Raw genomic sequence first — 13,808 nt, 5'->3', positions numbered from 1 at the left:
TCATTACAAGGGAAAGAATTACCTTATCCACATTAAAACCCTCTGCCATTTTTCAGACCAAAACATTAATTTGTTCAAAACGTCCTGGGGTTCATTGATATTTCCCCAGGGGAATTATACGGCCTATCTTTGTATCATCAAAAACTACTCATGTCACTATAACCTTCATCAAGGTCATTAATTTAAATTTTTGAACAGGAGGGCCTAAAAATGATCCTTTTGGGGAAATCCACTGTGACAAACCCCATTCAGATTTCCCCCATTAATGGTAATTCGCTTTTTTTGGTGCCCCCTTATTCACAGAACTTACCTCCATACCATGACGCCACTTTTTTTAAGAGTCTCTTTTATCTTATCGAAGGACTTAAATCCAAAAAAACAATATCATATTCTTTATCCTTTCCGCCTCAAATGTTCTACTGAAGAACGTCGTAAATTTGTCAGGCGGGAAAGACTTCTCGGAACCCATGGAGATTCATTAATCAAAAATGTCTTCGCTACCAAGTCTGCTGAACTTTAAATTGCCCATTATAGAGTGGGTTATTGAGGTAATTTGAAGGAGTGGACATCCCCCATTTGAATATGGAACCACATTAGCCATCTTCCAAACTCTTAAAACACCAGTAACGATGAGTTTAGAAAGGTTTCAGTATCATCTAAGAGATTATTCTTTTTTTCTTGGTAATCATTTTTTTCATAATTACCATTGTTTATTTTGTCGCTTTATGGGCCAAATTTTTTATTTTATTAAAGGTATCATGACTTAAAAATCTTTGAGGCAAGGGGGAATGTTTGGTTTTAACATAAGGTATATACCATTCCTTGTTGATAAAAATTTTCAAAAATGTGATGGATGTTTAAAGATTCCTTTGAAAATTTGGGATAAAGTTTTTAAAAAACGGGTAAAAACTAACTAAGTTTAAAACAAATAAATATAGCATTAGAACGGGACAAGTTTCCCAATGCTCTTTTTTTCATGAAAGAGATTTTAACCATCCAATTGATTTTCAAAAGTTGAAAGTAGTATCAAGGTCCATTCGACGGGAATATAATTAAATTTTTGTTTATAAAAGCAGTTTTGACAATAATAGAATATTTAATTTGGTTTATATAAATTAGATCCATTTATAATTAATAAATTTAAAATTTAAAATACACTGACAAATAATTTTTTAAAAATTTTTTGGATAGAATTTTTGGGGTAGTTTTAAAAGGGCCCTATCCAACTTGGGTCGGCGTCGGGTGTTTCTTTTGGGGATCTGATAGTGAGGTGCTGGCCAGCCCCCTTATATAGCTTCCTTGGAGCTTTATTTTCATAGTTCCTGAAAATGAGTAGTCAAAAAGGTTTGGGAATTTCTGTTTTTTCAATGGTTGTTATATATATATATTATATATATATATATATATATATATATATATATATATATATAGATATATATATATATATATATATATATAAAATATATATATATATATATATATATATATATATATATATATAATATATATATATATATAATATTTTAAATATATAAAAATGTGGCCGAATATAAAACTGGTAATTAGAAAGAACTTTTAAAATTAAGTCCTTTTAAAAATTTTTCTTTGTTTAAAGATAATTTTTCAAAGTTGATGTTGTAAAGGTTTTAAACACTTAAACCCTTTTATAACAAGAACAATTTTTTTTGTTTTCCCCAAAAAATATATTTTAAATTTGTTTACAAAATTTAATATTGAAAAAAATGAAAATATTTTTCCTTGAAAAGATTTTGGCGAAAATTTTTTTTTTCATATAAGATGGCGTTCATTTGCAAATGGAAATTTTTTATTTTTTAAAATATATATATAATATATATATATATATATATATATATATATATATAATATATTATATATATATATTATATATTATATTTTCTGAATGGAGCAGACGGCAAATAGCCGCTCATCCATATTTTAAAAAGGGAAAAGTATGCAATTTCCCAAAAACATTCGAACAACGAAAAAATATATTTTACTGTGTTTTTTGTATTAAATTTTTGTAAACAAATTTTAAAATATATTTTTTGGGTTATAAAAAAAAAACCCTTTTTTGTAATATTGAAAAATTTTTTAAATTCCTTTTAAAAATTTTAATTTTTTCATGAAAAAATAAAAAATTTTCTTTGAACTATATGGGAAAAAATTTTAAAAAACTTAAAAAAGAGTTCTTTTTGACGTTTTAAAATTCGGACACATTTTTTATATATTTTTATATATATATATATATATATATATATATATATTATATAATATATATATATATAAATTTTTGCTACTGGGAAAATTTTTTTATTTTTTAAAAGAACCCCTTTTGTTCCCGAATGGGGGAAAAAAAATTTTCTTGCGTAATTTCAAAAAACATTCGAACCTAACGACAAAATATTTCAGTTGTTTGTTTATTAAAATTTTAAAACTTATCAAAATACTTTTAAATTTGGGTTTGGGTTTAAAGTTAAATTTTTGTTATAATGGGTTAGTAAGTTTTCAATGTTCTTTAGTAAAAAATCTTTAAATTTTTCATTTTCAAAAATTTAAAAAAAAATTCTTAAATGTATAAGAAAAATTTTAGAAGGACTTAATTTTAAATGATTTCTTTAATTGCCCGGTTTTACTCTGGCACGACATATTACTATCGGATTTTGTGTTGTGTGTGTGGTGTGGCCCGGATGATCATGGCGCGGGAGGGGGAAAATTGTAAGGATAGTGGTGGTGATTGTTCCCAATGGGGGGCCCTCCTGGGTTGTGGTGGTGGGGGGGGGGGAAGGTTTTGGGATAGTTGAACTCGAAAAAACGCCCGACAGAGGAAATACAGAAGTAGAGAAAGAGAGAAACGGTAATCACTGGGAAACAACAACAACCAGTAAGATATAAAACAAAATGAAACAATGAACACTTTAAATTGCAAATATTTTTTTTTTTGGGCAAAAAAGAAACAAATTTACTGGGGCAGAAGGGGAAATGCAAGGGGAAAATCAAAAAATGGGTGCTGAAAGGGCAGGTTAATGACCGCCATAACAGTCGCACACAAAACTGTTATTTAGGCGAATAGTTCTACAAATCCTCACAGCCATCTTTAATAAAATTCAGGAAGAACATAGTGGCAAAACATCAGCAAACCTGAAATCTTATTAAAAACATTCCAAAAAGTAATACCTTTCCTATGTGAGCCAACATGCAGTAAAACCCTTGTATGATTGGTGATCCACAAGGTATGGTCTGTTCCTACAAACCAGGGAGAGATAAGAAATTGAGCAGAGTCCGTCCACTTGCCCCCTTTCCAATCATTCATGATGTTTTTAATTTTTAGGAACAGCAAAATGTCAGACTTGAGGAAGAATCCCGTAAAAAAAAAGAGCCAGAAATGTACTAAAAAATCTGCGAATAAAGGAATGTGAGAATATGAAAAAAAAAAAAGATTATGAATAAGACGGAAACATTTTGTGTCCTTATTCGAGACGTTTTCCTCTGCCGCACTTTTCACTGAATACGAGATGACTAAATTTGGCGACAGGGGAAAGAATAAAATTTTTGAGGCGTTATGGGTGGGGGAAAAAGTATTGTTGGGTAATCAGTCCTCAGCCGAAGGTGCCCATTTCCCTTTGGCCTGACAATCTGAAGTTGAAGCGGGGATGGAAGTTATATTCTGAACTATAGGCGGGTGGGGCTAAATTGAGTCACAGGAATCGAGGCCTATAGAGGAGTGCTGCCAGAGATCAGTGTTTGTGTATATTTCGAATGCTCTTACGAATTCTTTATTGTTAAAATTTAGTTATGTGCATGCAGGGGTGAGATGAAAACTTAAACCTTTTCCCCAAAGGTGGCTGCCTTGGGTCAACGTCTAGTGAAGGGTGGGCGCCAAGGGATTGGTCCAGGGTGAGAATGGGGGACTGGTACCTTGTTCCAAAGGTTTTGGGTCTGAGTTTTTCCAGAGATCGTGTTTGTGTATATTATTATTATTATTATTATTTTTTATTTTTAAATTTTTATTATTATTAGTAGTAGAGTAGTGGGAAGTAGTAGTAGTAGTAGTAAAAGCAGCAGCAGCGGCAGCAGCATTGTGTATAAATTTTTGGAAAAACCCGAAAGGCTTAGCAGCAAAAAAATTGGATAGAATGGAAAAAAAGAAAATGCAAAACAGGCTTTGTCTGGAAAAACTTATTTTTTCGCCTCGTGAGGGAAAAGGGAATATCTCGAACCTCTATCTCCTTGTACCTCTTTTAACAAGAGGCGTAGAGGTATCTCAAGATCTTAAAGGGGGGCAGAGAAGCTCAGCCAACCCTAAAGTCTTGAAAAATTTCAGTTTAAACCCCTCCCAAAGGGCCCAAAACTTTTTCATCACCTTAAGAGGCCCAGAATAAAAAGATCATCCTGTAAATAGCGGGGCCATCAATCAAATCTGGGTCTAAAACCCGAGATGTAAAAAATTTTGGAAATTTATCTCAAAGAAACTAGCATCAAAAAAGAAAGACCCAAAGGGAAATTAATCGGAACCTTTTCAGATAGGATACACCAGTTTTGAAAGTTTAAGTAACTCTGTTGGGGTTATTCTCCGGGATGCCAAAAACCCAAAATTTCCCAATTTGTTAATTTTGGGCCATTTAACATTGTGAACCCCCCCTAGAGAAAAACCCCCACACTGAAATATTGAATCTGGTCAGAGGAGTCAGCCCCCAATTTGCCCTTTTATACTGTAAAAAAATACAATTTTTTTTTCAGTAAAATTGTTAAAACTTTTGAAGAAAATAAAGGTACCCGGGTTTTGGGGAAAAAACCAAAACCCCAAATTTGTTTAATAATCTATAAAAGTCAACCTCGAACAGAACAATGTAGATTTTAAACAGTCATTCCTTGTAGATCCCTTCGAACAAATATTCCCCTTTTCTCAAAGAAAAAAAATCCCACAAATTTATAAATAAAATTGGCAGATTGGCACTAACACCTTGGGTCATAATTTAATTTTTTTTCTGTGGGATTATAAAGGGAAAGCAATGTTTTTAAACAATCAAAGGGGGTTTCTCAGGGTAGCAGGAAAAATATTATGCAAAAATTTCCCTTTAAAAAACTGGGAAAAATTTGCAAACCCCAGCCCAATAAACCCGCTCCCAATATTGGTTTTGAAGCCAGTCAAAAAAAGGGGTTCCCGTTTCCACAGTGAAATCTTGGGTGAACTTTAAAAAGATGATGGGGAAAAAAAGATAACCACTTCGAATTTCCCCGTCGGAAAAATGAAAAAAAGATCTTTCACCCTTTTTTGCATCAGTATTGTCCCGCAGTACACTACTGTTTCCAGAGAAAATTTTGGGTGTTATATTTTTCAAAATATCAAAAACCTTTGGCATCATCCGGGTTTTTCCAAAGGGCTTCCTCCCGAGAAAATCCAGCTCTTGCGGTGAGTTTTCCTTGAATGGAAGAGTGGGAAAATTAGTGGAAAAAAAATATGATTCAAAATTTTCCCTTCCCTGCCCCAATAAAACCGAGCACAAAATGTGTACCCAAGACAACAAATGATCACTGAGCACCCTGACACACACCTTTCACAACACCCCCATACACACAACAGATGTTATGGTCCCCTTGCTGAAAAAGTGTATAACATTTCCTGCTGTAACATCCAACAAAGGGGACTGCCCATCTCCCAAAATGTGAGTTCCCATCCTCCGGGGACGTCCCCCAGTTCACATTTCTGCAGTGGGCACTGCTTGGGAATTACTCCCCCCGGGAATGCCCGTATCCCCTCCTCAATGTTCCCGTTCTTCCAGAATATATGTGTATTTGTGATGTGCAATTCAACTAATATGGTTAAAAAGGTCTAAACTGTTCCATAACCAAGGGCTGGAATGTGAGACATAGTGAAGTCAGTGATTTGAAGATCCTCGCATCAGCTGAGTGCGGCTCAAAATTAACCCAGATTCCTGGCATCCTGCAGTTCTCACAATCCGCTGACCGCTCCGACAGGATCACCATCTATCTCTGGAAGAGTGACAAACTCTTAGCATGAGACTATGCCTGTGTCGACTCTGGATGACACCTACATCCGTCACAACGTTGGGAGGTGCTGCCGATCACGGAGAAGAACAATCTCCGCAAGTATAGGGACATATGCCATCAGTACTAGTTTGTTCCAGTACGATCGGAGACCCTTAGATCATGGAAGAAAAAGTGTTACACGCTTCCTAAAAGAACTAAGTTCTAGGCTCATTGACACCACTAGGACACAAAGGCAGCCACTTTCATGTTCCAGCGTCTTAGCGTTGCTATCCAGACAAGAAAAGCCTACTGCATTCTCGACTCGTGTCCTGCTTCGGAGAACAGAGGAGATTTATATATATATATATATATATATATATATATATATATATATATATATATATATATATATATATATATGTATATATATATATATATATATATATATATATATATATATATATATATATATATATATATATATATATATATATATACATACATCATACATATGAGAGATGGGAAGTTTTGAACTCTTTTGTGTTTCAACTGAATATGACACCAGACACACATTCTCACTTACACTCATCCACTCTATACACAATGCTTACATTCCTGTCTCCCTCATTTCGATTCTGTTCTCACATTCCTTTCAAATTTCACTCGATGTCCTCCAGCAATACACTTCTCATGTGTTTCCAAAACACAAAAGTGCGACGACACATACACAATACACTGCGTTCCACTCTCGATTCCTTTTCTGCAATTGTATTTTCCGATTTCCTCCTCCACTCTCTCTTCCATACTCAACTGTTCAATCTTTCCTGAGGTTCATGCATAGAAGACATGACAAAAACAATCACATACAGACCTACACACATACACACTCACCACACACATAAACACATACTAACCCAGACATCAAATGCAATGCAAGAAAGACATGAAAAGAATGAAAAATAATAAAAAATAGAAATTAACATTACACATCATTAAAATTTAAACAAGAAGTCAAGATTTTTAAATATATGAGATATACAGAAAAAATCAATTTAAAAAAAATTATCCAAGATATTCCATTGTCTAATTCAAGGAATAATTTGTGTGAAGAATCAAGTAAAAGAGTGAATAGAAAGTGATACTAATAAATGTACGTAAAGAAATAAGCAGTGAACGTAAACGAGACGAAATGAGTACACTAGAGACAACGCAGTAGCGCAGAGAGACTTAGACTCTTCAAAATCCTCTTGTTAGGTATAACAGGAATTACACACACACACACAAAACCTGTCTTCGAGGAGGGAACTTAATAAACTCTTCATGTTAATGCCTGACCAGCAGGTTGTGGAACGCGTGTAGCTACACCAACTGCCTGGTTGATCAGGCCAGAAACCGGTCTTTGAGTCGCGAGGACAAAGACCACAGATATCTTCTACTAGTAATCGTCTACAGGTAACTGAACGAGATCAACAAGATAGAGGAACAGATAGAACTAGCAATGCTTAAATAGCAAATAGAAATCTACAGACATTGCAAAAGAAAGAACACTGCTGACTGATTTGGATATATTAAAGGGACTGTAAACATACCGGAGCTGCTTCTTAGTGAAGAGTAACAACGCGCGATCTTCTACAAATTACTGAAAATAACAGAAATAATCCCGCACTTGGAGACTAAAACTTACGATGACGTTTCGGTCCGACTTGGACCATTACCAAGTCGGACCGAAACGTCGACATCGTGTTATTCTCTATGCAAGACTATTGTGTGATGTTCCAACCACGATACTGCGACTTCTTATTCTTAATGAAAATAATAAAAGCAATGAATACTCGCAAAAAGCAATAATCTTAATTTCAAAGAAAAGAGAAAGACAAGCGAGAGTTAATAACAGACAATGTTCCTGACAAGTATCCCATGCAAAGCAATGGAAAATGCTAAGAAAGTGTTTAGTTTATCATCTACAAAGAACGGGATTGATTTACGACTACCAGTATTGATGCAGAGATTGAAGCTCTGTTTTATAATCACAAACGAGACCTGCGACAGACTCAGAGAGATCATAAAGGAAAGAAAAACGAAGGAACTGTATATTCCTTGGTTGCAAGATGGCATTTGACACATTAAGGTATAAAAGACTAATGAATAACTTTGAAGACATGTCATTAAGGCTACATGTCATAATCAAAGATACTTTAATGCCCTATTTAGGGATTAAAGAAAACTCTAAGATATTCTGAGATACGCCCTCGTGTTTATAGTTACACTGAGGCTTTCACTGCATGTGCAATGAAAGAGATATACTCGTTAGAATATATGGAAATTCAACAGAAAAAGTGAGAGGAAGAGTGAGACCATCAACACAGGAACTGACTTCACCCGTGGATACGAGAGTAAATCACAATGGATGTAAAGGGGGTACACACGTATTAGCTTGTTGTGTGAGTGGGAGAGTCAACACAATGACTACATGAGACAAGTGAGAACAGTTTTAACTCGACACGCAAGCAGTACGCAGTGCTGCGCCATTCCTCGTACCTCCAGTGATGAAAGTGAAGATTTGAAAATTTCCTGCTTTTTCGTCCACCTCTTTCCAGACTTATTGTGGCCGTTTTATTTTACATATTTATGATTAACTATTGTTACAGGTTTATGTAACCTGTCTTAACCTAACCTAAAATGAAACAGCCTTTCAAAAATTACAGGAAACTGATGTAGTAGAGGTGTGGGTGGCTTGGCCACCCACACCTCTACTACCAAACACCAAAACCATGATACAATCACTGGAACCAGGAGCTAGAACTCAACTCCTTCAAAAGCAACTAAGCACCACTAGATATCCAACATCATCGATACCATCACTAAACCACCATCAACACAAACGTAATACCACTACTGTTATCACCACACAAGCGTAGCACCGCTACCACCATAAACCTAGCACCGCTACCACAATAAAACGTAGCACCACTACCACCATAAAACGCAGCACCACTACCATCATAAAACGTAGCACCACTACCATTATAAAACGTAGCACCACTGCCAACATAAAACGTAGCACCCGTCCCACCACTAAAACGCGACTACACAGTCATCCATTTGTTCACACATACTGCTAACAACCACGCCCAAGACTACAAGTCACCACTACCACTACATACCACAACCAACCTATCACCACCACATTCAAAACCATCACACCACAACCAACACGCCACCGCATCAAAACTACCAATCAATACACCATCTCAATCACACCACCACATTACTATCTACTACCCCTACCAACCAACACGACACTGCCTGAACCCTTCATACAACATCAGTAACATCACTCCCTACCACCACTTCACCACTCCACCTCGCAGAACCAGTTCCATTACCGTTCCCCAAACCACCACAACTACACCACTACGTATCTACATGAATCACGCACACATGATCCTGTTCCCAGGCAAGCATGCTTGTCTGCAATATTCCATTCCTATTCACATTCAAACATTCTTTCCTTTCCTATTCCGACGCCCATTTCCACGTGTGCTCGTTATGCTTGCGTTGCCAATTTCCCACCCTCCCTCCTGTCTTTCGCTAACAAGCAAGGCAATCAAATTCGTTCATCCACTCACACAATATTCCATTTCTTGATTCTATTTCCGTGTATATATTTTTTTTACTATTTCTATAATTACATCAATGTTAAATTTCTATTCATGCTATTTTTTTACTGGCATTCACAGTATTCGTGTTCTCTCGCTATTTGATGAAGGTCCATAACGGACCAAAACAACGGCCAGTTTTATTTTCTTATTTGTTGAATTATTGCAATATGTTTCAGCAACCGTTTCGAGACTTGCGTATTTTTGTGTCTGTCATCCAGGTTAAGTTGGTCTCTCCTTCCCATTCCGCTTTATGGCACCAGTGAAAACCTGAAAAAAGAAATATTTATTTAGGTATCCCTGGAGGGATACTTTTAAGACGCTCTCTGATTTGTTTTCCTATTTCTTTTTCCTCCAACTTTTCGATTATATTTCGCTCATAACTCGAGAACGCCTCTTCCAGTCGGCTTGAAATTTTATACATTTGTGTACGGTAACGAGGACCAAATTTATGGAACAACTTACATGTTCACGTGCCCTATTACCGAAGCCGTTGAACCCATTCCAAACATCCTGGAATGGCTGAGATAACTTCCGAAACCCTCAATAACGAAGCTTCAAGCGCTCAGAAAAGGTGAAAATAATACAATGTCGGTTGAGAGTGAAATATAAATGTTTAGGTGCAAATTTGACCATTTTCTGTGAGAATTTTTTTTCCCGTTATATCACTTCAAATATTTTTCAATTTACCTCTTCTGAACAGTTTCAGTATTTATTTGGGCTAGAATAGTATCTATTAATTTTAACTTGCCTGCACACAAATATGGTGTAAAAGAGTAAATAAATATTGGAACAATTGGAGAATGACTCATTTGTTGGGCATAAGTCCCAACTTTCCAATTTCAAGTAGTGATATTTTTTTATTCAGTAACTGAAGAACGTTTGTTCTAAACCGCTTGAAAATATTATTGATGATGCCTTCTTTAAGAAGACTGACGCCCCACGAGTCGAGTCTGAGGAGGTGCAAATTTAAAATTTTACTGAAATAGTTTAACACTTGGAATTCTGGAGAATGCTTTCTCTGATCAGCTTCAAATTATTACCAGTGTCTCTCCTTATCAGCTTCAAACCATGAATGTTGCTGGATCTTAATAGGAAGTACTTTTGAATTAATTTTTAGCTGTGTGGGGTGCCAATTTGTCAATTTATTTTTGTCAGTTTTATCAAATTGGATTTTTTGAACATACCAAAATAAAACATTTTTTCTTACAGGATAGCGGAGAATTTTAAATAACAAGTAAATCAGAGAAGATGAAAAAAATCACGTCCTTCTGTTTTAATGTTTTTATGTTGAAAAAGCAGTGACTTTCATATTTTTCGAAACTTTCTTAGAAACTTTTTCGTTTACTTTTAGTACAAATTTTCGTATATTATTCGAGAACGCCTTACTTGATCTGCTTCAAATTTTAACGTTTGTGTAATGTTTCTTGGGTAAGGTTTATGGACTATTTGCATTGTGTGTGTGTGTGTGTGTGGTGTGTGTGTGTGTGTGTGTGTGTTGCACTCACCTAATTGTACTCACCTAATTGTGGTTGCAAAGGTCATAGCTCCTGGTCCCTCCTCTTCACTGGTCGCCACTAGGTCACTCCTTCCCTGCTCCATGAGCTTTATCATACCTCTTCTCAAAACTATATATATTACCTGCCTCAATTAGCTCACATTCCAGACTATTCCACTTCCTGACAACCTAATGACTGAAGAAATACTTCCTAACATCCTTGTGACTCATTTGGACTCTTCAACTTCCAATTGTGACCCCTTGTTGCTGGGTCCAGTCTCTGGAACATCCTGTCTCTGTCCTCATTGTCGATTCCTCTTAGCATTTATATGTCGTTATCATGTCCCACCTATCTCTCCTGTCCTTCCGTGTCGTCAGGTCGGTTTCTCTCAGGTTAAAATGTTGAAGGAGGAGGTTCTACTTCTTTAGGAGGAAAATAGGAGGGCTGAAGCTTCGCCTAGATGAGTTTGGGAATGAGTGTGAGAAGGATTTAGCTGGTAAGGAGGAAATGGTCACTAGCAATGCTAGTGGCAGCCGCTTTAAGTGGCAAGTGGTTCACAGTTCAGGAAGAAGGAAGATAAGGAGGGTTAACAGAGAAGATATGAAGGTAGGAAATCGATTCTCTGTTCTCCAGGACGAGTGCACTTCAATGGTTAGTGAGGTTGAAGGTACAACTGATTCCCCTGCTAATCAAGGTAAGAATACTTTAATAGTAAGTGATTCTCAGGTAAGATATATGGACCGTGCTTTTTGTAATAGAGACAGAAAGGTCAGACAGAGAGTGTGCCTTCCAGGAGCTGGTGTTGGTGACATAGACAGCAGGTTGGATAATGTTATGTCAGGTAATGGGAACAATCCCATTATCTGTCTTAGTGCTGGGGGGTAATGACATTGGGAAGGGCAGGAGACAGGAGCTGCTGGGTAGGTACAGGTCAGCCATAGAAGTAGTTAGGTCTAAGGGAGGGATCCCAGTCATATGTAGCATCTTGCCTAGAAAAGGAGTGGGCAATGAATGGTATAAATTGCTGGCTAGACAGGTACTGCAAGGAACTTGCAATCCCATTTATTGATAACTGGGACCTTTTCTTTGGCAAACGTGATACGTACGCAAGGGATGGGGTTCATCTCTCTGGGAAAGGAGTGGTTGCATTAGCCAATTCGATTGAGGGATACCTCAGGGATATGTTTAAAAGACAATATTCAAAATAAAGTTGCTAGTAATGGCAAATCAAATGATCAACAAAGAGAGATAGCAGAGGACAACGAGGGACTAGCTCCCTTAAGGTTTACTGTACAAATAGTAGGAGTTTAAGAAATAAGATAGATAAGCTAAGATTACTTGCAAGTGTAGGTAATATAGATATTATTGGTATAACAGAGACCTGGTTCAACCTGAAAGAAAGAGAAATGCCTTCTGAATGCGACATACAGGGTTATAAACTATTCCACACTGATAGGGTCACCAAGAAGGGTTGTGGAGAGGCGATGTATTTCAGAGAAAATTTAAATTGTTGTCTTAGACATGATATAAGGTTAGAAACATCTAACACAGTTTCTCGAGGGTTGTGACAAATTAATTTTGGGTGTGATTTATAGGCCAACCAAACCTTGATAGGGAGTGCAGTAAGCTGTTATTGGACGAAATTCATAAGGTATCTAGATATGAAAATGTTGTGATAATGGGAGATTTTAACTTTAGACAAATTGTTTGGAACAATATGACAGGAAATCTTGAGTCTAGTGACTTTCTTGATACGGTTCAGGATTGCTTTTTAGAACAGGTTGTGACAGAACCAACTAGAGGAAACAATCTGCTTGACTTGGTTCTTGCCAACAAAGATTCACTAATTAATAATCTTAAGGATAATGATGAGCTTGGGGAAAGTGATCACAAATCACTAAGTTTCGATATATCATGGAATTACCCAGATAACTGCAATCAAATCTCTGTCCCAGATTTTTGCTTGACCGACTTCATGGGACTGAAAAATTACCTGGGTGGGATAAATTGGGATGTCCTGACTATGGGTCAGGTAGGTGATTTTGGTTGCCAATATGACGTTTTTCAGAGTATAGTTCTAGCTGCCCAGACAACTTTTGTTCCGAGTATTGAAATTAGATCTAATAAAAATGTTCCCAAATGGATGAACAATAGATTAAAACATGTCATTGGTCAAAAGAGACGCATATATAGGCGTATCAAAAGAGGGGATGGGCAATTAAGAAATCAATATATTCAATTAAAGAGAGAAATAAAGAAAGGAATAAAAAAAGCATAATGGGATTATGAGGCTAAGGTCGCAAGGGATTCAAAGACTCACCCAAAAGGGTTCTTTCAAGTATACAGAAGTAAGATTAGGGACAAGATAGGCCCACTTAAGAGTAACTCTGGTCAGATCACTGACAGTGATAAGGATATTTGTGAAATTCTCAATACCTACTTCCTCTCAGTTTTCATCCAGGAAAATACTAGCGATATTCCTGAAATAATAGATTATGTAGAACAGGACGATAATAAACTATGCACGATTGCGGTAACTAGTGACATGGTCCTCAGACAAATAGAGAAACTAAAACGTAACAAATCTCTAGGCCCTGATGAACTGTTTGCAAGGTTGTTAAAGGAATGTAAAGAGGAACTT

The sequence above is a fragment of the Cherax quadricarinatus genome, chromosome 1 (genome assembly GCF_038502225.1).
Source record: "Cherax quadricarinatus isolate ZL_2023a chromosome 1, ASM3850222v1, whole genome shotgun sequence".
Classification (NCBI taxonomy): Eukaryota; Metazoa; Arthropoda; class Malacostraca; order Decapoda; family Parastacidae; genus Cherax; species Cherax quadricarinatus.
The sequence above is the reverse complement of the archived record's forward strand: the minus strand, read 5'-3'. Positions refer to the sequence as shown.